General features: G+C 46.4%; 1 protein-coding gene across 1 annotated transcript in view; it reads right to left on the bottom strand.

The window, feature by feature from the left end:
* LOC111813324 (nuclear factor NF-kappa-B p105 subunit-like) overlaps window positions 1-21690 on the bottom strand; it is a 53551-nt gene extending 31861 nt beyond the window's left edge. The window contains exon 1 of the mRNA XM_023703892.1: window positions 21414-21690. The gene's annotated coding sequence lies outside the window, so the exon portion shown is untranslated. The remainder of the gene's footprint in view (window positions 1-21413) is intronic.
* Window positions 21691-23525: the final 1835 nt, after the last annotated feature.

Raw genomic sequence — 23525 nt, 5'->3', positions numbered from 1 at the left:
TGCTCTCCTCTTCCCCTGGGATGAAACCCCATGTGCTGAAGCCCTGGCTCCGGCACAGAGGGGATGGTGAGTGCCCTGGGCATGGCAGACAGCGCCCGAGCCACACGGTATGACAGAGCAGCTCTGACAGGCAGTGACTTGCACTGGGGGTGATGTGGGTCAGGGCTAGCCCAGTGCCAAGACCCAGACCTGATTCTGGGGAACCCACTTTCCCCAGAGCCCTGTACCCCTCCCATGGAGTCCCAGGGGGAGGGGAACATTGTGTGATCCCAACAACTTCGCCTTGGCAGCTGAGTCCCATATAACACGGTTTGTGCACCTACACAGGAAGTATGTGCCTAAGACAGGAAACTAGAGACTGAAAAATATTCAGGTTCCGAACTTAAACATAGGTCTATTATGATAAACTATTAAGAAAAGGGAAAACTGACCAGACACAGTGAACAGGAAGGGTTATTTGAAATCCAGGCACTCTGCCCCTTCAAGGCATGTGGTCTTAGACCCACGGTGGTCCTGGCTCCTCCTTGAGGGGAGAGCGCTGGATAGAATGGGCTTATGGAAAAGGCAGAGCACTGCTGAGCTTGGATTCTGTGTTAGCTAGAAAATACCTACTAGAAGAACATGTCTTCTAAATGTCATGTGAGTCTTTGGTAAACTTGGTTCTTTTGGGAGGGGCACTAAGGACTGAGATTGGTGTCTACACTGAGCTACATCTGAATGCCCTTTTCATTTTGAGACAAATTTTCATGCATACGCTGGGCTCGAACTCTTGATCCTCCTGCCTTAGCCTCCCAGAGGGCTGGGATTAGAGGCATGAACCATCACAGGTGTTTAACCCTGGACTTCTATCCATCATTGATAAGTGTGTGTGCGTGTGCATGAAACAATTTTATATCTATTATAAATGTACACATATTAGCATAACTTCCAGTTATATAAACACTAGTAAAATAGTTGCATCAATCTACAATGTTAATATCAGCCACAACAAACTCTGAAAATACCAAAACCTTCGAATACCATTGCAGCCCAAATTTCCATGAAAATTTTAAAACTATTTTTTTGGCTTTAGACTTCGCATTAATTGGGATGATCTTTCAAGTACCCCAGCAGTCTTGGCCCACAATCTTCCCGGCTGAGAGGAGATGCCAGCTTACGGAACAGATGGACCCCACTTGTTCATGCAGCCGTGTGAGGCTGACTGTGTACAAACTGAATTTTGAACAGCTTTACAGACCCTCAGGCGCACAGACTTAGCAGAAAGCGGCTCTTACTCTAGCAATTGGACTAGGGCTGGGGTGTGTAGCTCAGTGGTACGATCCTTATCTGCAATGAAGCCTTGGGTTTAATCCCTAATGCTGCCAAAAAGTAAAACTTAAACTGAAAAACTCAACACAACCTACTTTATTAGGACTGTGCTAAACAAAAGAATTAAACAGTCTTCCCTCCACTAACCTCCCCTAGGAGCCCCAACCCAGGGGATGACTGAACAGCACAACTAAGAAGGCCAAGAGGCAGCTGAGGAACTCGTAGTGACCACTTCAAGCTCCGCTTGAATAGCCCGGGCAAAGCTGTAGGGGAGAGCAGCCCGGGGGTGACGTCGACATCAACTCGTAACTTAAAAATAAAATGTCAAACAAACTAAGAATCACTTGGAAAGGATGAATCACCAAGGAATATTTGCATCAGTCATAGAAGTAGGTTTTATTTGTCAGATGTTGAAACACAACTAAGGCTCCCAGCATGGCTTACGAAGGCCCAGGGAAAGCCCCTTTTGCGCCCCTGCTTGCCTCCTCCCTTCCTCTGGCCAGCTGTGCTCTTGAGGAAGGACCCCGAAACAGAAAGGGAGACCCAAGCCAGCAGCCCCGCTCTCCAGCGTGTGAGGAGGGAGATTTTTCTCTCCATAGAAAGAGAAACAGAAAATGGAGTTGCCTGTTGAGAAAAGTCCCCGTGAATGGTGCTTTTCTCTAGAAAAGCAACATGTCCAGCCTGGTTCTGCCTCACCCTGCATGTGTGATGAGCTCCCTGGAAGCCCAATGGTCACTTCCCATGTGTGTGGGACTGTCCCACCCACACCATGTCTGGCCTGTGGGCTCCTTGGCTGCCAGGCTGCATGTGCTGGCGTGTGCTTCACAGCCCCAGGGCCATGCCATGGGGGTGAGGCTGGGCGACGCCTGTCACTTCCAGGGCCACTGTGTGGGCCCAGAGGATCTACAGCTTCCTCCCAACACCCACTGGGAGCAGTAGATGCTGTTCTCTTAGATGTCATTACAAACGCTTTTAAAGCCTGCTTAAATGAGTCCATGACCACTAAGGACCAAACTTGCAGTGTAAAAAGCACAATGTTAGGTAGGAAGAGTTGGGAACCAAAGAAGTGTCTCTAGTTTCCACATTTTAATACCTCATCTTAGATCACAGTAAAGGTGAAACTACAAAAAGGTGACTTCACCGTTTCTATGTTGGATAACAAATTGATGGTGAAGAATATGCCGAAGCCTCTTTCTGAGGAAGAATTTTTTTAAATTCTTCTTTTTTTAAGTATGCATTTGGTGCAGGGTCTCACTATGCAGCTCGGACTCATAGTGATTCTCCTGTTTTCAGACTCCCCAGCGCTGGGATTACAGGCGTGCACCACCACTCCTGGACTTGGTCACAGGCTCAGCATGCCCGGGGTGGGGCTGGCCAGCGTGGCAGGTGGTACCAGGCATCAAGCCCTAGTCCCTGTGCTTGCCTAAGCAAGTGCTTATTCCCACTGAACTATCTTGCTGGCCCTTGAGGAATTTTTTGAAGGAAACATAAAAGCAGGTCTGTGCACATGGGCACTGAGCAGGCATATAGTTGGACAGTAGTGGGCCCAAGGGACAGAAGGGGTGGGTCCAAGGCAGCATTGCTGCAGGTAAGACAAGGAGGCACTGATGGGTAACACAGTTATAACAACCTCCTAGGTCTCAGACCTGAGGCAATCCCAGTGAGCACATGGATACCCTAAGGCCACACACTGTACACAGCCCTTCTGACACGTGGCCACCTGGCTGTCAAACTCCTGACAGGCCCACAACATTCCTGGCTGCCACTGCCCACAGCCCAAGGGCACCATGCAAGGACCCTCTTGCTTTGGGCAGGCTGGGTTTAAATAGAGAACCTGTCTCACTTGAATCTCTTCTGTGCACTCCTTAGACGACGAAATCCCCCAGGGAATCACTGACTATCTAAAAGCACAGAGGACATTGTGCAATTTCTAAGTAACTTCTAAGCCAAACATTGATAAGCTTCCTAATGGCTGAGTCCTTGGGCCCCCCGAATAACTCCTGGGATAGGCATGGAAACTCACACTCACCTTCTCCCTGGAAGGCGGAACCCTCTCCGTATCCACTTTACAGGGAATTCTACCTGAACTTTTGTATGTCCTGTCCTGACTGAATTCTTTATAGGGGCACAGAGAACTGAGGTCCCCTCCCAGTGACGGGACTCAGCTTCCCAGTGACACACTACTTAGAACGCAAAACAGTCAAAGGAAAATCACTCTCATTTCTGCAGTTCCACTCTCAGGAATCCACATTAAACAACTGCTTGGGCAAGTGTGGAAAAAATAAAGATATTCACTGCAGCAAAAACAAAACAATCTTAATGTCTTTTGATACCAGATTGCTAAATTGGAATGATCTTATATCTATAAGTTAAATATTACAACACTGTTAACAATTTCAGATATATGTATCTATACAGTAGCATGGAAACTTTGAAGCTGTATACTTGGGTATTTTAATTCTCTAACTAAATCATGTAAGTGGAAATATATCTTCACTAAGAAAAAAGTGGAAAATTGAACCTGTCTACACTTGAAAACTTAACTCTGACATTTTAACAACTGATGATGTAAGTGAATGAGATATGAATGAGCCAAAATACTTACTACACACTTCCAGAATTCTCATTCATAAGAACTATAACAGGACCACACTTTCAAAGGGCTGCTTATTTACATCTTCCTGACAATATACTGGGCTAGAGATGACGGAAGAAAGCTGACAGTATAAAAGATTTAATTGCTCTTTCTAGAAGAGTTGATTTCTGAAAAGACTTGAAAAGGAGTTGGTATTTATAAGCTACCGTATTTACATTTGTAGAAAGTTATTTTCAGCCTTCTGTTTTTATATCCATGTTGTTACACGGGGGTGCTGAGTGACCAAGCAACTGGGGGAGCCTCTACGGGGAGGTAGAGGCAAGGGGCAAGGCCTCTGCAGCACAACTGGGAATGTGACGCCAGTCTAACAGGTGTTGGACCACAGAGAAGACTCGGCTGGCTCTTTGGTGCGAAGCTTGTCAGCACAGTGAGCGAGCAACATGCAGCAGATGCTGGCCACTTCAACCTGCACAATAAACCATACGTTCACAGTAAGGCATGAAGAATGCAGTGGGTAGCGAAGGGTCTAGGGGTTCTGAGGCACATCTAGCATTTTCTCCTGTTCATGTACATTTATGGGTACATTGCCAAGTGGCCTCTCCAAAGTGATTCAATCCCTACTGGATATAATGCATGCATGCTGTCCCTGGGTGAGGTCTGGTGTTATGTGTAGCTGTCACATATGAGTGGCCCCACGGCATCCAGCATGTAGACTGGCTTTGTTCAGCCCCAAAGACAAGAAATGTGTAAAAAGAGAGACTGACAGGTGCCATCTGGCACACAGTGCTTGGCCACAGAAAGAAAGAGCTGCCTCTTCCCATGGGAAGGCACTGTCACCAATGCTTCACAAGTTCCACATGCTTCTCACCCCATCCTGAGAAAAGCTGGGGAAAAGCCAAAGTGCAGGAGCAGGAGTCATTCAGTGGCTGGGCTGGCAGGGGACACCTCAGATCTGACTGCACTACCCAGGCTCCCTGGCCCTGCCTGCAAGGCAAATGGGACTTTCCACCAGGGTTACAACACTGTGCACTGCAACAGGGAATCTTTGCCCCAGGTGTCCCAGTGTTATGGCTGGGGCTAGGCCACCCTTAGTGTCAAATGCATGGCAGGGACATAGGGCGGTGGTAACCACCATCTACAGTAACCATGGTAACCACCCACTCCCACCAAAGTGGAGAACTGAGTCTGATGAGCCCCAGTCAGGCCTTCTTCTCAATGACCCAGAGGGAACCTTTTCTTTGCACTTTCATTACTATGCTAAGTTCCTGCCCTGCCCACGTCTGCGATGTGCACCAAAGGAAACAGCACAGCCCCAAACCTACATGCACAGAAACGTGGCCCTCATATGAGGTATGGATATGCAGTCTCCCCAGTGAAAGCCTCCTTTTTTGGGAGACACCATTTGGGAAGCACCATTCCTGGACTTCTTCACTGTGACCAACCTCCCTCTTCTCTGCCTCTGATCTCTTGGCTTTCAAGTCTCTGGCTTCTTCAGAGCAGGGACCCAACACCAGGACGTCCCCTGCAACAGGAGCTGGACAGCCAGGCAGGGCGCTGCCATCACACACAGCCAAGGCAATGGCCGGGGACACAAAAGCACCAACCAGTACTCACTCAAGTGATGGTGACTGTCTAAAAAAGATCTCTTGGGGAAAATTTCAAAGAACAGAAAGAAAATAAATTCTCTCTTAAAAGAAGTCTATTGAAAATACCAGCCAGGTGTGGTGCACATGTTTGTAATCCCAGCACTCAGGGTGATGAGGCAGGAGGATTATCTCAAGTTCCAGTCCAGCTTGGACTACATGGTGAGAACTTGCCTTAAAAAACAAAAAAACAAACAAACAAAAACAAAAACAAAAAGACCAGGCGTGGTGCACTCTTATAATCTCAGCACTGGGGAAACTGAGGCAGAAGGCTCATCATGAGTTTGAAGCCAGCCTGGATTACCTAAATGAGTTAAAGGCCAGCCTATACTACATGGTGAGACCTAGCCTCAACAAAAGAAAGAAAGGAATAGAAGGGAAAGAAAGCAAAAAGAAAACACCTTGCTGGCTGCTAATACAAGAGTATATACGTATTTAAAACCCGAGTCTGTGAGAAATGCCACCCGCCACACGGTCACAGACTCGGAGGAAATGATGAGTGCTTGCGTTTCCGTCTGCTTTCTGTGCAGCTGAACTCACTAATCCAGCAGGTTAGTGAGCAGGGAGACAGACAGGCAAGACAATGCAGCAGGAGTGTCGCCTGGCAACTCAGGGCAGGGTTAGTTATTGTAGCAGCAGTGCGCTAGCTATGAGCCCACTGGCTTACTCGATTCCCAGCTAGCTGGGGAGCCAGCTCAGTACAATACGTGCTTGCCTGGCAAGCGCAAGGGTCTGAGTTCAATCCCCAGTTCCACAAAAAAAAAAAAATACATATATACGTATTCCCAGCTAAGCCAAGGGGCAGCGCATCAGCCCACAACACTGCAGTGTCCTCCAGAATCGGGCCTGTCAAGACGTGGAAAGTCTTGAAATGTGAACATTCATTGACAGCCGTAAGCCATGGTACTACCACTCACCAGCAAGTTAATAGTGCTTCAAATCCCTCGACTCCCTAATCTCTAAAACCAAATCCACCTTTCCTGGGGCAACGAGCTCTACTCTGGATTCTTAATTTCATGTCCTCACACAGAGCCAGTCAGTAGCCCGTCGCTGCTGATCTTTCTTGTGTGTTGCTTCCTGTGTCCATCCTGCCTTCCATGTGCACTGTCACACCCAGCAGACCTTTACCACTTTACCCCTGGGGACAGTTCCTGTCTCCTCACTCTCCTCTTCCTCTCTATGGACCTGTCACCTTATTGCCAGATTACTTTTGTGATAAAGTTCAAAGATCTCAACCGTTCAGCATAGTGTATTGTACTAAATCATTTTTTATTATAGGCACTATTACTAAGACCCAATCGAACCCTTTACTGCAGGCAGACTGTGTGAAAATGTCTTGCTTATTCTTGCCTATCTGTGTGTTTGTTCACACTTGTCCCATATCTTGAAATGCCGTATTTCCTCCCAAAGTGTCACCCACTCCCATGAGCCCCTGCAATGCCCCTTGTGATTCGCACCCTCTGGCCCACGGCAGGTCTCCGACATGTGTTCTGGTCACTTAACGCTTGACAGTGTCATAGTCGACTACAACTTTACCTACATATTTATAATCTTTGTTAGTAAATGTCTAAGAGCCTAAAAAGTAGACATGGGAATTTTTTTTTTTTGCATTTAAAATTGGTAGGCATCAAGTGTTTTTATTAATATTTATTGCCTATAAGAAGCATTTTCATATTACACTTGTGAGAATACAGAGAACTGGTTTCAGTCCGGACAGAGGAAGAGTTACTAACTTGAACTTGCCCCTGCCACATTCTACTATGAAACTGTTAGACTTACCACCAAACCACAGCTGTCACAGGGCCACAAGTGCTACGTTCACCCTGGTTTCTTCACTGAGGACACTTTCTAGAAGGATTTTTTTTTTTTTTTTTGGTGGCCTCATGATGCCTTCAGAGCAGGTCTGGTTTAGCTTGAGGATCTGGGGATCGAACCACCGCATCCCAAGCCTCACTTGAGAACACTTTCTAAAACAGGATCCATGGACGGAGATCCAGACAGCAGTAATCGCAACAGGCGGGCCTGAAGGGACACAATTCTCACTGGGAGCAAGTGCCTCAGGAGCCTGAGGACAGGTCTCTTCTGGCCACTGTCTGAGACCAAGCTGTGCTGCAGCCAAGAGTCCCTGAGACAGTAGGTGGGGTAATGGGCCCTGAAGAGAGAGCCAGGAGGGCAGAGCACCCCAGACACACTGGACACCCTGAATGCTCCAGTGGTCTCAGAGTCAAGACCAGGCAACGAGAACTAGGAAACCACCCTAAACTAAAATAAGGGTCATTTCAAACCTGTCTCAGGAAGACTAGGGGACTCAGGAAAATTCATTGCCCATCGCAACAAAATCAAGAAAGGCAAACTCTACAATACACCAGCCACACTGCACAGGAAGAACTGCTGAAGCCTGCAAAGAAGCCAGAACTACGGCTAAGAAGGAAGAAGAGACACAGAAGATGGATCAGCAGCCAATGATTTTAAAACAGCTAACAGCAGACATGTTCAATGATAGAAAGGAAGTTCAGCAGCAGCAGTAGAACTGATCAAATATGTTACTAAAGAAAGCCTTTGTGCTGAAGAGAAAGGATGCCTATGACAGGGATTGGACTTGAGTGACAGAATGAAAAACACCAAAAGTGACCAAAATGTGGTCACAGCATAGGCTGTGAGTTCTTGTTTCTTAGTTTAAACAGACAACTATTCAAGACAGTACAATATATTTTAAGGTCTATAATGCACGCAGAAGTAAGCCATGTAAAATAACAGCACAGGGCAGGGAAGAGAACAAACAGAAGCATGCACTGTCCAATTTCTACATTACAATAAGTGCTGTCGCACTAATTCCCTGTAGATGCAACAGCATGGGTCACAACCTCCCATGTAACCATTTCAGAAAATACTCAGTGGAGGAAATGAAGCAGAACAAGAAAGGATTAAAGGATGGTATTAAAAGGAAAAATGAATAAAATAGGAATAGGTAAACAGATAACAGTGACCAAAGATGGGAGAATCAAGCTCAACCTATCATTAGATGGAATGGATTCAGTTCACAAGAAGTATGAATAGGGAGAGTGGATTTAAAAGAAGCAAGGAGGGCTGGCGAGAAAGCTCAGTGCACTAAGTGCCTGCTTTGGCAAGCACAGGGACCAGGGTTTGAGCCCCCAGCCCACATGCTGTACTGGCCCACCCTTGGGCTTGCTGAGCCAGCAAATGAGTCTGGGCATGGTGCTGCATGCCTATAATCCCAGCTCTGGGGAGTCTGAAAACAGGAGGATCACTAGGAGTCTGAGCAGCATAGTGAGACTCTGTAACAAACACATAATGAAAAAATAAAAAATAAAAAATAAATAAAAGAAGCATGGTCCCAAACCAAGCTTTTCATAAGAACTGCGCTTTAACACTAAAGACACTAAAGTATAAGGATGGAAAATTATGCTAGCTATATCACTCAAATACTAGATATAAAAAGGCAGGCTGTGTTATCAGATATAGTAGACTTTATGAGAAGAAATATTACCAGGGACAAAGAGGAAACTATGTAAGAATGAAAAGATGCTAATTTATCAAGGACAAATAATACACTTAGTGTGCATTCTCCGGCTAATTGTGTTTCAAAACACAAGATGTGAAGAAGGCTAGAAGAAGAAACAGATACACGGTGATAGCTAAGGTTTTCAATACTGTTCTTTCAGCACCAATTGATCAAGCAGATTCCACAAGTGACGTCATCTGTTTGGCTGCTACCACAGAATACTTGAGACCAGGCAACTGACAAGGAACAGAAATCTTTCACAGCTCTAGAGACTGAAGCCCTAGATCCAGGTGCCAGCATCTGCTGTGTGGCTGTGTGGTGCAGGGGGACACTACCCTCACTCAGAGGGAGGGGAAGGGGCAGAAGCATCTACTTCTGTCTCACAGGGTTGGATAACCGGCTGTCAGGGAGCAGGGCTCCACCCTCACTACCTCCTGAAGGCCCTGTCTATTACCACCGGGCTGGTCATTCCCCGTCAGCAGACCTAAACCTTGAGGGGACACGTTTTCCATAGCAGCAGTAAGATTCAGGGAGTACACTTCCAGTGACTCTCAGTGCACCAAACACACCTCCAGGACTACAGCCCAAACATCTACCTCCAGCGCACTGGGATGGTCACAGCGACAACCCAGTGCTAGGCCACAAGGCAAGTGGCAGTACATCCCAGGGAAAGCACATGAGCTGTGCTAAGGACTGGACAAGTAGCCCCAGCAGCTCCTATGTTTAAAGTGTGGCCCCAGGAGTGATGAGCGAAGGGACTATGAGTCAGTGTAGCTGTTAGGAGGTGGGGCTGTGGGGATGGATGCTGGTTTTGCTCCACTGTGCATGGCCACGTGATGGCCTGTCCCATTGGAGGGCTGCCTGGGAAGCGACGGGAACCTCACAGCCAGGAGCTAAAGTCTTTCCCGAATTTTGTTACAGTGACAAAAAGCTGACTGATACAATATGTACCAAAGTACAAGGCAATTAAATCAGAGCCTAGTAACAGAAAGACATCAACAAAATTCTCAAACATACAAGAGTAAGGACAAGGAAGAAAGAGTTGCCTCTTAGAACTGATGAAACACAATAAACATGATTTTATTCTCCATCTGAAAGGAAGGTCTAAAAAAAGGCCAGCCAGCCAGATAGCTCAGTGGACTAAAGCGCCAGCAAACAGATGCAGGGGCTGGGGGTTGATCCTGGACAGCTGTGCTGGCCCTGCCCACGGGGCGCTCTGAGACTGGGTGGTGCGTGTGCCTGTAATCCCAGCACTTGGGAGGCTGTAAACAGGACAATCATTACGAGTCCGATCTAGTAGTGAGACCCTGAACACCCTGTAGATCCTTCCCTAAAATACAGAAAAAAAAAAAAAAAAAAAGGAAGGTCCAAATTCTTACTGCAGCAGACTTAAGCTTTCTGTGGGGCAGGATTTTCTTGCAGAAGTGACTAAATGCATTCCCATGCACCTCACTGGAGCAAATCTTTGCCTATGGTGGCCTTTTGGACACTTTTCAATCATACTGTATTTGTGTTAAAAGGTAAATGCCATTCTAGGTAAAACTCATCTTTATTAACCCTATGTAACACCCTATTAATACAAAAGCTGCTAAAGATAAATGTGCGGAGCTGTAGGTGTTCTATAAGGATGGTGGAAAATTATACGCACTTGCGTGTTATAAATAAGGTCACTCCTGGGATGGCCCACCTTCTACTTCTCCATGAAAACCAAAGCAGTGTGTCTGCTGGGTCTGAGGTCTTTCAGTCAGGCCTCAATGAAAAAGAATTCCATTCACCAGCCTTTGTGTTCTGACCCTTTCCTTCTAAATTGCTAAACCTACAGATTCTTCTTCCCTGAAACCACCCACAATGGAATTTAACTTCCACGTGTGGTCTCTGCTTTCAGGACCACTTTGAAGGGTGTATACTGTCAGATTGAGAAGCAAGCAGACTTCACCGATGATGAGCTAAAGATCAGAATCCTTTTGTTCAAATATAGAGAAATGCATCCAGTTCTCTTGACTCTGAATATGACTTGATTTATTTTGACTTTCATTTTGTTTTTAGAAATCCTCAATAATTCATAAAATAAGCACTTCATGCTTTCCGTTTTGTTTTTCTACAGTGCTAGACCCTGAACCTAGGGCTTTGTGCTTGCTAGGCAAACTTTCTGTCCCTGAGCTATACCCTAGCCCTATTTCCTTTGTTTTAAAGAAATGGATCCATCCTGTGACCTAGCACAGCACCCTTCTCATTTGGTGACAGTTGGCCTGGAGGCAAATCATTGCTAAGAAATCACGGCAAATACCTCCCACCACACACGCACATGCACGCGCACTTGTATGCATACACACGCACGCGCACAGACCTCACGGTGATTTCCCAGTGTCAGAAAAAGGCTTGTCGGAGGACCTTCCCTTCCTCGAGTCCAGCTGCGGAGCCCTTACCAACCGGCCACTCAGACAGAGAAGCCTTTAAGGACACACAGACATCATGGTGTGGAGGGACCCATGAAGCAGCAGTTAGCTGTCGCTTCTGTCCCACAACCCTCCAGCTTATGTGCTAACTTAGACACATTTTTTAAGCAGCCCATTTTATGAGCTGAGCTTCTGAAGGTCTGGAAATCTTTCTTGTTCAGCATTGTATTTCCAGTATGCAACACTGCCTGGTGCACAACCAGGCTCCCTCCCATCAGGGATTACAGTTCTTAAAAAGTGGAATCAAAGTTATATTAGTTTGGTTTACTCATTTCACAGCCTCAGCAAGCATCACCTGCACCCATGCAGCACGGAGTTTGTCAACGGTACAGTACAAAGCCGTGAGAAAGGAAGGAAAAATAAGAAACAGCTAGGGAGAGAGCTCAGCCGTAAGCACCTGCACAGCAAACACAAGGTCCTGAGTCTATCCCTGGTACCAACCAATAAACAAACAATCGAACAAACAACTACCATTACTATGGAAAGACAGAGGAACGTCTATAAATAACAAAGGGTGTCTCACTCCCCCCTCCTTTCAGGGAAACAAACGTTATAACTCATCATGTTCTCTTTTGTGTTTACCTGATGGTTCTACTCACATCTCCAACTAGATGTGCACATCCTTTTTTTTGATCTGTCAGTTTTAGACACTGGTTTCCTCCTATAGCACATGTGGACTCAACTCACATCATTACTGATGCCCTCTTTTCTTCTCCAAATACAGTTCTGATTAGTGAAGCCAGGGCTCCGGGTAGAAATTCATCTTTAGAATTTAAGTATTGAATTTGTAACTCAATTTTTTCATCAAATTCTCTGGAGAAATATAATGTTAGGTACTCATTAAGTGAAAAAATATGAAACATCTGGATGTCAGGAAGAAACCAGACTGTAACCAAAAATTACAGCTCCGCATTCGCCAGGTAGTTCCCATGATCATGCTGATAACAAGACCAGGATGCGTATGCTTGCGTCCACGTTCCTGAGGCTGACCTACAGTGCTGCAGCCAGAAAGCCTAAGTCTTCTAATTAGTGCGGTTGTATCAAAGACACAAGCTGGGCACGGTGGCGCATGCCTGTAACCCCAGCACAGCAGAGGCAAAAGAAGCAGGAGATGGAAGTGAGTTCAAGTCTGAGGCCAGCCTGGGCTACGTGGTGAATTCCAGATCAGCCTGAATTATTTAGCATAATCTTGTCTCTAAAATCCAATAAAAAAATTTTTTTTAGAAGTAACGTTCATTTAGTTTAACCCATTTTTTTATACAGAAAAAATAAAACACAGAGAAATGAATTACTACTGTTCCTTCCCCTTGCCACATCACACAGGCGCAGGGTTCTCTAACAACTTGTTCTGTCAATTATTCATTCAAAAAACATACAGGGTTCTGTGTGTATAAAACTGAGTAAGATAAACTGCTGCCCTCAAGATGCTTCTGCATGAAATACTCAAGGAGTGCAGGGAAATACAGATGTAATTGTTGAAGTCCTCCCTGAGAGACCTGGAAGAAGGGTGAGGAGGACAGTTGGGAGCCTGGGGCGGAGCGGGGGCATAGTGCAAAGGAGTCCAAGCGGGAGGAGCTGTTCGCAGTGGGAGTAGGTAGATGTTGGGGTTGGCTGTGCACCAGCTACAGCCCCACCTGGGTGACTCAGCCAGACCCGGTCTCAAAATAAAGTGATTTTAAGAAAGAGGTGAGGATGCAGCTCCCTGGGACCAACAAGAAAACAAGCTAATCGCAAGCTGGGAGAAAAGATGGGCTGGAGGTTGGATGCTGTGTGCCCTGGGAGACCACAGAGGTAGATGCTAAGAGCAGAGGATAAAGAGGCGGGGGAGCAACTGGGGGGGGGGGCTGCAGACAGCTGCGCAGAGGCAGCACCACAACCCCAGTCACCACACTTGAACAAACACAGTGTAGCTACCGCAAATCATCTGCCCAATTCTGCACAGGATGAAATGGCCTCTCTTAGCCATGCAGACTAACTCCTTGGCTGTTACAGTCGATTTTCTAAGAAAAACACAATCTCTTTTCCTCCTATCAGAAAAAGGAACAATAATTGCAGGGTGAACGAATGGTAACATAATCAAGAAATATTTGAAAGATTCTATACACTTCTTAAACCTCCTTGGTAGGAAACTGGACATTGATACATGTCACACCCATGCTGTCCTGTAGCACGAAAGCTGGGAAATACATTTAATTGTTGGATATCATGCTTTGGATTTCAATTTCTTTTTTTTCCCCATAATTCTATTGAGAAACAAATAGCAATGAGACAGTTTCAAACCAAATTGGTAGGACAGTTTCAATATCTAACACATTGCATACATTCTTCCTAGTGGTTAATTGCTGTACAAGATGCGGACTTGATATTCTATTTACAAACACCATTAGAACAAATCCCTCTATTCATTAAGAGAATGTAACTATATATATCTATTCTAACCACTTTGAATACACAGGTACAAAATGGACATTCATCTGTCTCCCCTTGGATTTTAATTTCTCGGGTGTTCTGATGTCTACATAATCGCAACAGACTTCTAGTGTCCTTTCAGCATGTGGGGGAAATAGCTGTTGTTTTCACTGTATCAGAAACAGGATACTCTGCCAAGAAATGCGTTTAAAAAGTTCTATTCCTAGTCAGTCTCTTATCTTCCTCCCTTTAGGACTTCTTCCTCTCCTCAACTATAAGACATTTTATTTCCTTCCCACCAGACTTCTCGTTCACTTTCTAGATTGCTTTCTTTATATTCACATTTAAGACAAGCCTCTTGAGGACTCTCCTTCTAAGTCTTATCTATTTTGCCATTATCTATGTTTTGGTCAAATCTTTGAGAGGACTCAAAGATAACATACACCTGTGCAGACTTAACACATGCCTTACTATGTCCTGGCAGCATAATAGATAAATGAATTAACTGAATAGGATAAGCTCTAGTTGTATTGGGTCCACTTTCATCCATCGACTCCAAAAAAGTATTCTCCCAAACTTTCTGGTTGGTTTGAAACAGGCAGTTTGAGTGCCTTTCCTACGTCCTAGATCTTACATACAGTTTCCAGTTCTGATTTAGATAAATCAGTGAGTTTACATTTTCCCCTTACAACTTTCCTAAACACCCAAGACAGTAAACTAAATCTGATAGATTCCTTTCTGATATATTTGTTTCTTTTGCCTCCATTGTCTCCACCCTTCCAGAGCCTCTTCATTTCATTTTCTAAGTCTTGATAAGGTTCAAGCCTCCAGGGAGGACTCACTGGAGGTTGTAAATCCTGGGATTCTCCTCCCCTACCCCACGGAGCCACACCTCATTTACATGAGAAAGGTACTAAATCTAAAGCAGGCCTCCAGGCCAAGCACTGGGCAAGACTCAGCCCCTCGCAGTATAGCACAAGGAGGACTGTCTGACAGCCATCCTTTCCAAATGTCAATAAAACACCAGTTAGGAATTTGTGTTAATACACCCAAAAGTAGTCATTTTCTCATTCTTAAAATTTTTGTTTCAGAAGACATATTTTCTAAGGCAATTAAATAATCTATTTTCACTGCTTACTTGAACCCCAGGCCCAGGCTGAGAACCAATAATCATGCCGACAGACGAGGGACTGCTGCCATCTCTAACTATCCTTCTCTGCCACCTGGTCTATGTTAGACTTGAAGTCTGAGACGAACAAGCCCCAGTTTTTCATCCTTGCACTGAAATATGGTGAATATGTTTACTTCAAACTGCATGATACATAGTAAAAGCAAGCAATTTGTGAAATAACTGTTTTTTAATCGAAACAAAATTCATTGAAGCAACCATGGTTTTTTAATGGTTCACTCCTCCTCTAGTGGCATCCTTAAATTGATATGATGCTACCTTTCCTTAGTTCAATTTAGCAAAAAGTAAATCTATACAAGAAATGCAGGAGAGCCCTATTTATCAAAAAGATTCATATAGAACAGAAGCTCCATTGTTTAAGTCTCCTGTGAAATATGAGTTGCTTAAACATTTCTGATCAATGAAGGGAGGTTTATTTAGGACACAGCGGCAATTTTATTTGTGTCCGGGAGCTGCAGACTACACTGACCCTGCAGTGGGATACAGTGGACTCATCCTTCACATGGTCCTCTCCAAGGCAAGCCACAGACGGGGCTGCGATGCCACAGTGGATCACCTAACAGTCAACTTGGAAAACCCAGCTGGGTGTGGAAGGCCCATCTGAGGATCAATGCCGGCAGCATGAAAGGAGAACTGGAGAGGAAGACGGTGTGCTGTTGGTTCTCCTGGATAAGCTTGTCAGGCTGGCTCTCCTGATATGAATTTGGCTGCTTTCATTGTCAGAGGAGCTGAGGACCTCACAGTCACTGAGGATGTCTGTGATTCTCTTTGGGGGGAACACTGGTCCTTATGCAGAGTGTTGCTTCCTGGCTCCAGTGCAGACCCCACAGCCTGCTGGCACAGATCCTTCATCTCTCAGGTTCAGACCTTCTAGCTTCCCCACTGACCTCTGGGCCTTCCCAGTGGAGACCCTTGATGCAAACTTGCATGAGACACTGTCATGGGCTGTAGGCTTCTAGCTAGACTACTGGAGGGCCTTGCCCTGGGCTGTAGGTGTTCAGTCAGACTCATGCAGGACCTTGCCGTGGGATCCAGGCCCCCACCTGGATTCTTTGGGTCTCTAGTACATGGGCAGAATGCCCATACTTTTCTGCATTTGACTTTTTGAGTGAATATTACAAAATAAGCCTATAAATTATGTACCCTATATCAATTTTTTTAAAAAGTGTATTTGGTACAGGATTTCACTATACAGCTTGGACTTATAGTGATCCTCCTGCTTTCAGCCTTCCCAGCACTGGGATTACAAGCATGCACCACCACTCCCGGACTTGGGGGCATGGCCTGTGGTGTCAGGGATCAAAACCTGGTCCTTGTACTTGCCTAAGCAGGTGCTTATTCCACTAAGCTATCTTGCCAGCACCCTCTGTATTAAATTTATCCCCTTGTAAACCCTGGCTACAAGAGATGCTTCTGTTATTTTAACTAACAGAACCTGCACTGTGCAAATTTGGCAATGAGAACTTCACAAGGCACTTGCCTGTGTGTAGACACAGAGTTTCTGTTGGCTATAACAAAGACTTTATATGTGTGTATACAATCTTTCTAGCAAGTTTTTAAACTTGAGATGTATGTTTGCGAGTGACAGGGTGCTGGGTCAGGAGAAGAGTTGATAGCTCCTGAGTGAGCGGAGTGGCACAGAAAAAAGCCCTTCCCCACAGGACTGGCATGGGCTCCTGGGACAGTGACCAGGGATGCAACGTGTATAGCATTCACGCTTTCTTAGTCTGAACATTTCTGTCATTTTACAAGTTGGGTCCCCAAAGAATAAAAGGTCACCTGCAGTTTCCAAGGTGGACTTTCTAAAACGGTGCTACAACTGAGCGAGGTGAACAAAGCTCACCATGAGGAGGCCCAGGTGGTACAGTGTTGTAAAATCCTTCAACAGGAAAGGCAAAGGATGGCAACCTGCTAAGAGCCTGCTTGCCCTTGAGGGCTTCTGTCTAATTGTTTTAACAGGCACAGATTTATGGGCGACAGGGTGTGAACTCTAGAGGTTGTAACCAGGGTCCTTGTTTTGGCTTTTGGTGTGTGTTGGCACAGTGGCGGGGTTAGAAAGCAGAGTTTCACTTTCTGGAGACCCTAATACTGCAATCACAGTCTCAGTGGTATTTAGAGAAATTCTGACCTTGCCAGAAATTCTGATCTTTGCTCCTACACGCACCATTTATCATTTCAATTACTTTATTACCTTGCTTGACAAGCGCTGTGACATTCTGCAACTACAAGTGCTTTTCCAGTTCATATGTTCTTATTTCAGAATGAAATGCTTCCTCTGGAAGGCACGAGGCAGTTTTTAATAATTTACTTGTTCTAATAAACTTCAAGTGTACCTTGGATAATAAAATATCTAGAACCCAGGAACTAGATTTTTGGCTCCTTTCTTAACAGAAGACAAAGTAAAATTGTGTAATTTTTGTTCTCTATATGAAGGCTGTCCATTTTTAAAAAATTAACACAATGTATCAGCCACTCATTGAGCAGCCATGTTGACTGTATCCCAACAAGCACAGTGCCAAGCATCAGGATACTTCTCTTCACTATGCTACGATTAGATAGCAGCGTTCCTTTTGGGCTGCAACTATAGGATTTGATTCTTTCAAACAGCTTTTGTTTTTTTATTGGGACGTGTTTGCAGTACAAGGTGCTTCATTGTGAAGAATTAGTACGCTCATATAGCGCGTCTTGCTTGTTTTTATTTTTTAGTTTAGGGTCTTCTAAAGAATAAGCCATATAGAATGTTTATGGTCTTCAAAGTGCAATGGCTTAAAGAAGTTGGATCTACAGATAGTTTTTTTCTTTTAGATGGTGTGTGTGTTTGTGTGTGTGTGTGTATGTGTGTGTGCGCGCGCTCAAGGCCTTCACACTGAGATTTATCCTCAACCTCTTTTTATTATTTATTATTTCAACCCAAAGTCTCACTAAGGTGCCCAGCCTATGCTCCAACTTGTAATCCTCCTGCCCCAGCCCCCTACAATGCTAGTGTTACAGATATATGCTGCCACACCAATTTCTATTGATAGCTTAAATCTGTCCATATCTATTGAAAGCAGGGATCAGAATAAAAGCCGGTCATAACATTTTTGGCCTAATGGTGAAAATAAAGAAGTAATAAGTCAATTTGCATTGGATAATTAAAACTATATACAGTATATGTATATATATAATATAATTATTTTAATTCTAAAAGCATGCAACCATTAAAGTAGAGGAAACATATTACTGATATGGTAATCTGTGTTATTACAGAAAACATAAGGACTGAATAATAACAGCTGTCTTTATAAAATTTAAAATACGGTATGCATGACTGATAACAAGTGCTTTTGTTCACAGTCTGGACAGTTGGGTTTCTATCATCTTCAGCAATCGCATCTCACATGTCTTTTCTGTAAAAGTGTTAGGTCTTAAATTCATCATGGTGAAGCAATATGACTTCACTTCCTAACTCTTCCTAAACTGTTGGCTGCTCTTCAAGCCCAGGTCTCCCGGACGGATGCTGCTGAGCATCTCAGAGCCGGTGCGTGGGTCTGCAGCAAGAGATGCTCTCCAATGGCCAGGCAGAAGCAGTCTCACCAGCCTGAACAGAGTGCTGTTCTTTCTTCCTTTTTAAATCTAACAGTAAGGCACACATACTCAACAGGGGAAGCACACAAAGCTACGAGGGTTAGTCAGGTCACTATCAACTATGCTGACTTTTGCAGTTTAAAAAATATTCATTCCCCCACATTTCCGAGACACAAGTGGAATTGACTCAAAGGGATCTCTGCTCTTCTAATGATGTACCTGCTGCCTCTGAAGCTTAAGCTGGTGTAGTGCTCACATTGGGTGCAGAAGCAAACAGCAGAGATAGCACCCAGAGCAGGAGCCATTGCTCCAGGAAGCCGCTGACCATCAGCCCCCTGGGACACAGACACAGATACAGGAGCAGGACACTTTAAAGGTGCCCTCTAACACTACAGTTCTACTCTTCCATCTCCTCCCTGTCTTCTTACACAACAACCTCATTGCCTTCTACAGTCCATATTGGACACACAAAGCCAACAAGCAGCCAATCAAATCAACCTTCCTACTCAAAGTGAGGCAGGTTCTGGAGAAATCCTGCAGAGCCACAGATTCCCACGAAGTGGCCCTTGTTAATGGGATTACCACTCCGCCTGCAGAGCAGGGAGTACACGGATTTACTTTCTGCATCTGCACATCTACTTCCTGCTACACACAGAGCAGCTCATCTACCAATCAGTTCTCACCACCAAAGAGAGGACACCTTGAACACTTCAGCAGAAATCCACACGGCAAGCCAGGGTGTAGTTTAGCAGCAGAGCATGTCTGGGGCCCAAGCGTCCATCCCCAGCACCACCAAACAACAATAAAATCTATATGGCGACTCAGAGTTATGCTTATTCAACTCACTGTTTTAAAATGTCAACTGCTTTTCTTGCTTTTCCTGAGTTCAAAAATCATTGAAGGTTCTGCAGTAACCACTTCCCCTCAGAGGTCAGGACTTTCACCTCTGTACAGGGAAATACCTCTCATAAATCAGGTAAAAGCAAAGGCATAGAGACTGAGTGACGGCCCAGGATCCATTTGGCAGCTCCCAACTCTGCTGAAAGTCCAAGTAGAAGCTTACTTCAATTGTCTGGAAGTCTAAAAGCAGTGACCAAAGTAGCCTGCAGGGATTCTAGTTTTTTGTGCTGGCTTCCATTTGTTTCACTGCACGGTAGCATGAAAAAGTAAGGAATAAGCTCCTCACTCTGAAATGCTGCCTGTTTAGACTCACTGTGCTCCCACCAACTGCAGCGTGGTCCCCACAGATGATCTTAAGAGTAAAAAGGAGTGAAAAAGGAAGTGCGAAGATCAAAGCAGTGCTGAAAGGGGCAGGACTGTTTATGCTGTGCAGACCCCAGCAGTTACTGACTAGGCTCAAAAACCAGGAACACTCACTCAGCTCAAGGGACTACCAATTGCAGAACACAAGGGAAATTTGCCATATCAAAGTTGAGATAATACAGTGTCAGATCGCCACCAGCCATACAGCACCAATAGCACAGGGTTATGCTACTTTCTTAAAGCAGTCTTTCAAACAGTGCAGAAGTGGTTGACTTTTAACAGCAAGTAGCCTTAGTTCCAGCTCTAAATCTACATGCAGTGCGCCTTAAGTTCCGTCTGGTTTGTTGTGCAGGCTGCAACCCAGGAAGATCTCTTATCTAAACAGGTGAGGGAGTTACAAGTCTGTCGACAGGGACAGACACCTTCAGGTTTCATGTTTCCATTCAGTACATATGATAAATATAAAATGTTATTGGAAACACAACTCTTTTTATTGCCTTCCCAAATTCATAAACTCAAAGCAAAACAAAACAAACCCTTTGCTTTGAATTATTTACATAACATTTCATTGGATCAAACAGCAAAAAGATTCATGTCTAGAAAGCACAATGTAAAAATCAGGAAAACTATACTTCAGGCAAAGGCTTAATTTTAATCCAGTTTCCTTTTTAAAGCTTTAACAAACACTAATGCAGTTTAAACTATTCAAGACTTCAGTTGAGTTCTTCGACAAACCTAGTGAAACCTTAAGTTAGAAGTTTTACTGTGAGAGCAAAGACCGTCAGCTTGCAGGGGTTTTGGCGCCCGAACAGTTAATGTCTGGGGGAATACTACAGCTATTTCTCACTTAAGAGCTCTATAACAAACTCGTTGGGTTAAACACGGTTATTCCATAAGCTCAACATAAAGCGCCACTTAACATAAAAGTGTCTTAAATCTCGATGACCAGATCCTGGAGCCCCAGTCCTGTTTCACTTTTGGAACAGATCAGTAACCCAGGGCCAGCATCTCCATAAGGTGTTCATTTCTGAAGACCTCAAGACAGCTTGCACTGGGGCCGACAGGCGGGTTTGGGTCGTTTAGAGTTGCTTAGAGGTCATGCTCGGCGCCTGCTGCCATTGTCCGGGAGTTTTACATAATCAAGTGTCTACAAAGTGCCGGGGTGGAGGATCTCCTGTCTCCAGTGCCAGGCCCTGGCGATCGACCAGGCCCTGCTTAATATTTGAGCATTCTGGCGCAGAAGTGGGAGAGAGGGGGGTGGGGTCCCGCTCAGGCCCAGGCCGGGCGAACCGGGGACTCAGGCGCCCCAGGTCCTAGCCCCGGCTGAGCCCGCCGTGCTTGGCGCCCACCTCGCCGCCCGCGGCCTGGCCGAGCAGCCCGGTCCCGCCCCGGTCCCGCCGGCCCGGCCCGGCCCGGAACGAGGAAGTGGCTGCGCCCGCTCGGCCCGCACCCTGCTCACCCTGCGGCCCACGGTCCCGGGGTCGCGGCGGGGCTTGGCGGATCGGATCCGGTCGGGTCTGCGCGGGTCTGATCGGGTCGGGCCGCAGCGGGTTGGAGCGGATCGGGTCAGATCGCGTTGGGTCGAGTAAGGTCAGTGTCCCTCCATGCGGGCGCAGGACTGGCGGGACGCAGTGGCGAGCAGGGAGGCGCGGACCGCGGGGAAGGCAGCGCCGTCCGCCGCCGCCGAGTGGCGAAACCTCCTCTTCCTGCGGGCGGCGGCGCTGCCTCGGCCTCGCTCGCGCTCTCACTTCCTGCTGGAAATTCCCGCTGACGTCGTCGGGGCCGGGCCGGGGGCGGGGGAAGCCCGGGGAGGGGGACCCGAGATCAGGGGGCCGAGGTGGGATGGGGGCGGGGCGGGAACCCCCGGGATGACTGGGGGCGGGGCGGGGGCCCCACCCCTTTAGGCGGCCTAGTGACTGAACGAGGTCAGGGGTCGAGAAGGGGCGCGGGGCTCCAAATGGCTCCTGTACGGTCCGCACCACCCTGTGTACCCCAGCCCACAACTCCAGTTCCTCCGAATCTGAGCGGATTCACCCGGAATTTTGAGGTGACAGCGCAGCCATCTAGGAAGGGTGACAGATCAGCGTCCAGGTGTCTCCTGAGATCCTCAGCCCTCCGCGCCACCTCATATACCTGCACATCTGGCAAGGGCTACCCAAGTGCACCTCGGATTCCGGGAGGAGCTCTCTGGAGGGTCCTGGCCTGTCCTGGGACAGCACCGGGGGCAGGGCTCCAGCGGGACCCCGGCCCTTTGCCCTCCCTTGGTCCTGGTACAAGACCCCGGCCACTTTAAGCCCAAGTCGGGGCTGCCACTGGCGGAAATCGAGCTTGCCAAGCTCGCTATTTTGCTGCTGGGCCCAAGTGTAATCTAACTAGAAACTGTCAGGAATGGTTAGAAGCCCCAGCGGTGCTGGAGGGGGTGGGGGACTTGGAGCTGGTGGTCTGCCTGGCTCCGGCCTGAGGCTGTGGGACCTGGAGGAGGAGCTGGGGAAGGAACTGGATCCTTTTCACTGGCTGTGAGGTGACTGCTGGACCTTGGGGTGGCCCAGCAATCTGCTGCCTTTTAGCTCCCTTGAAACAGCTGGGATTGAGAGGATCGGTTTGGATCAAAAACAGTGACATTTTAGGAGTTGAGTTATTTTGGGGAAATGATTGGAAATCTGCCACTATCATGGCTTAGGAGGCTTAGGAGGCTGATGTCTAATTTATATAAAATGATGGGCTCTCCATCCTGCCCTTTGACGATGTAGATGCAGGGCACAGCTCAGGAGCAGAGCCGGTATCACTCATTGTGGAAACACAGACTGAACAGATAGCTGGTGCGGAGGAGCCCATTAACTTCCACACTCCAGAGGTCTCCATAGAGTGGGCTTGCAGCTGAGGGTGGGATATTAATTTCCTCTGACAGAGGTAACAGACTGTACCTGGTGGATGGCTGCTTGCTGTTTGGCCTCATTCTGTCACAGTTCTTGGGCCACAAATTTGAAATCAGGGTACCATGGTGGCCGTGCTTCCTCATGGCTCCTAGAAACATCTGGTGCCCCTTCCCGGCCTATGGTGGCTCTGGAGCTGCGTCTCCTCACCTGTGCTTCCATTGTCACAGGCCTTCTCCCCCCGCCCCTTTTCTTTTTTTTTAGTATCCAGACCTTCCTTTCTTTTCTGATTAAGAAACTCATCACTGGATGCACAGCCCACTTTAATGTGACTGTTTCTTACCTTGATTATGCCAGCAAAAGACCCTGTTTCCAAATAAGACTGTGTTTGTAGTTACCTGCGGTGAGGGGTTGGATACATTTGGGGGATGCAGTTTATAGCTCTGCAGCTGACAAGACCAAGCCCACTTTGCTCTTTTTGGCTCCCCAGTTAATTTTCTCAAGCCCTTGCTTTACTGCCCAATGTTTTCTCTGAACTATATGCGAAACTACTTCCAGAGCATTCTCACAAATCCACCTTCTAAGATATCAAAGGGCATCGCATTGTTTTGTTATGGAAGTAAAAGAAAAGCTTATAGTGGAACTTCAGGCACTGAGGGTGCAAAAAGCCAGGCTGTGTTCCTTACAAAATCCTGAAA

The sequence above is a fragment of the Octodon degus genome, unplaced genomic scaffold (assembly GCF_000260255.1).
Source record: "Octodon degus isolate 3935 unplaced genomic scaffold, OctDeg1.0 scaffold00183, whole genome shotgun sequence".
Classification (NCBI taxonomy): Eukaryota; Metazoa; Chordata; class Mammalia; order Rodentia; family Octodontidae; genus Octodon; species Octodon degus.
Note: the sequence above shows the minus strand (reverse complement) of the source record. Positions and strands in the feature narration are given on the sequence as shown.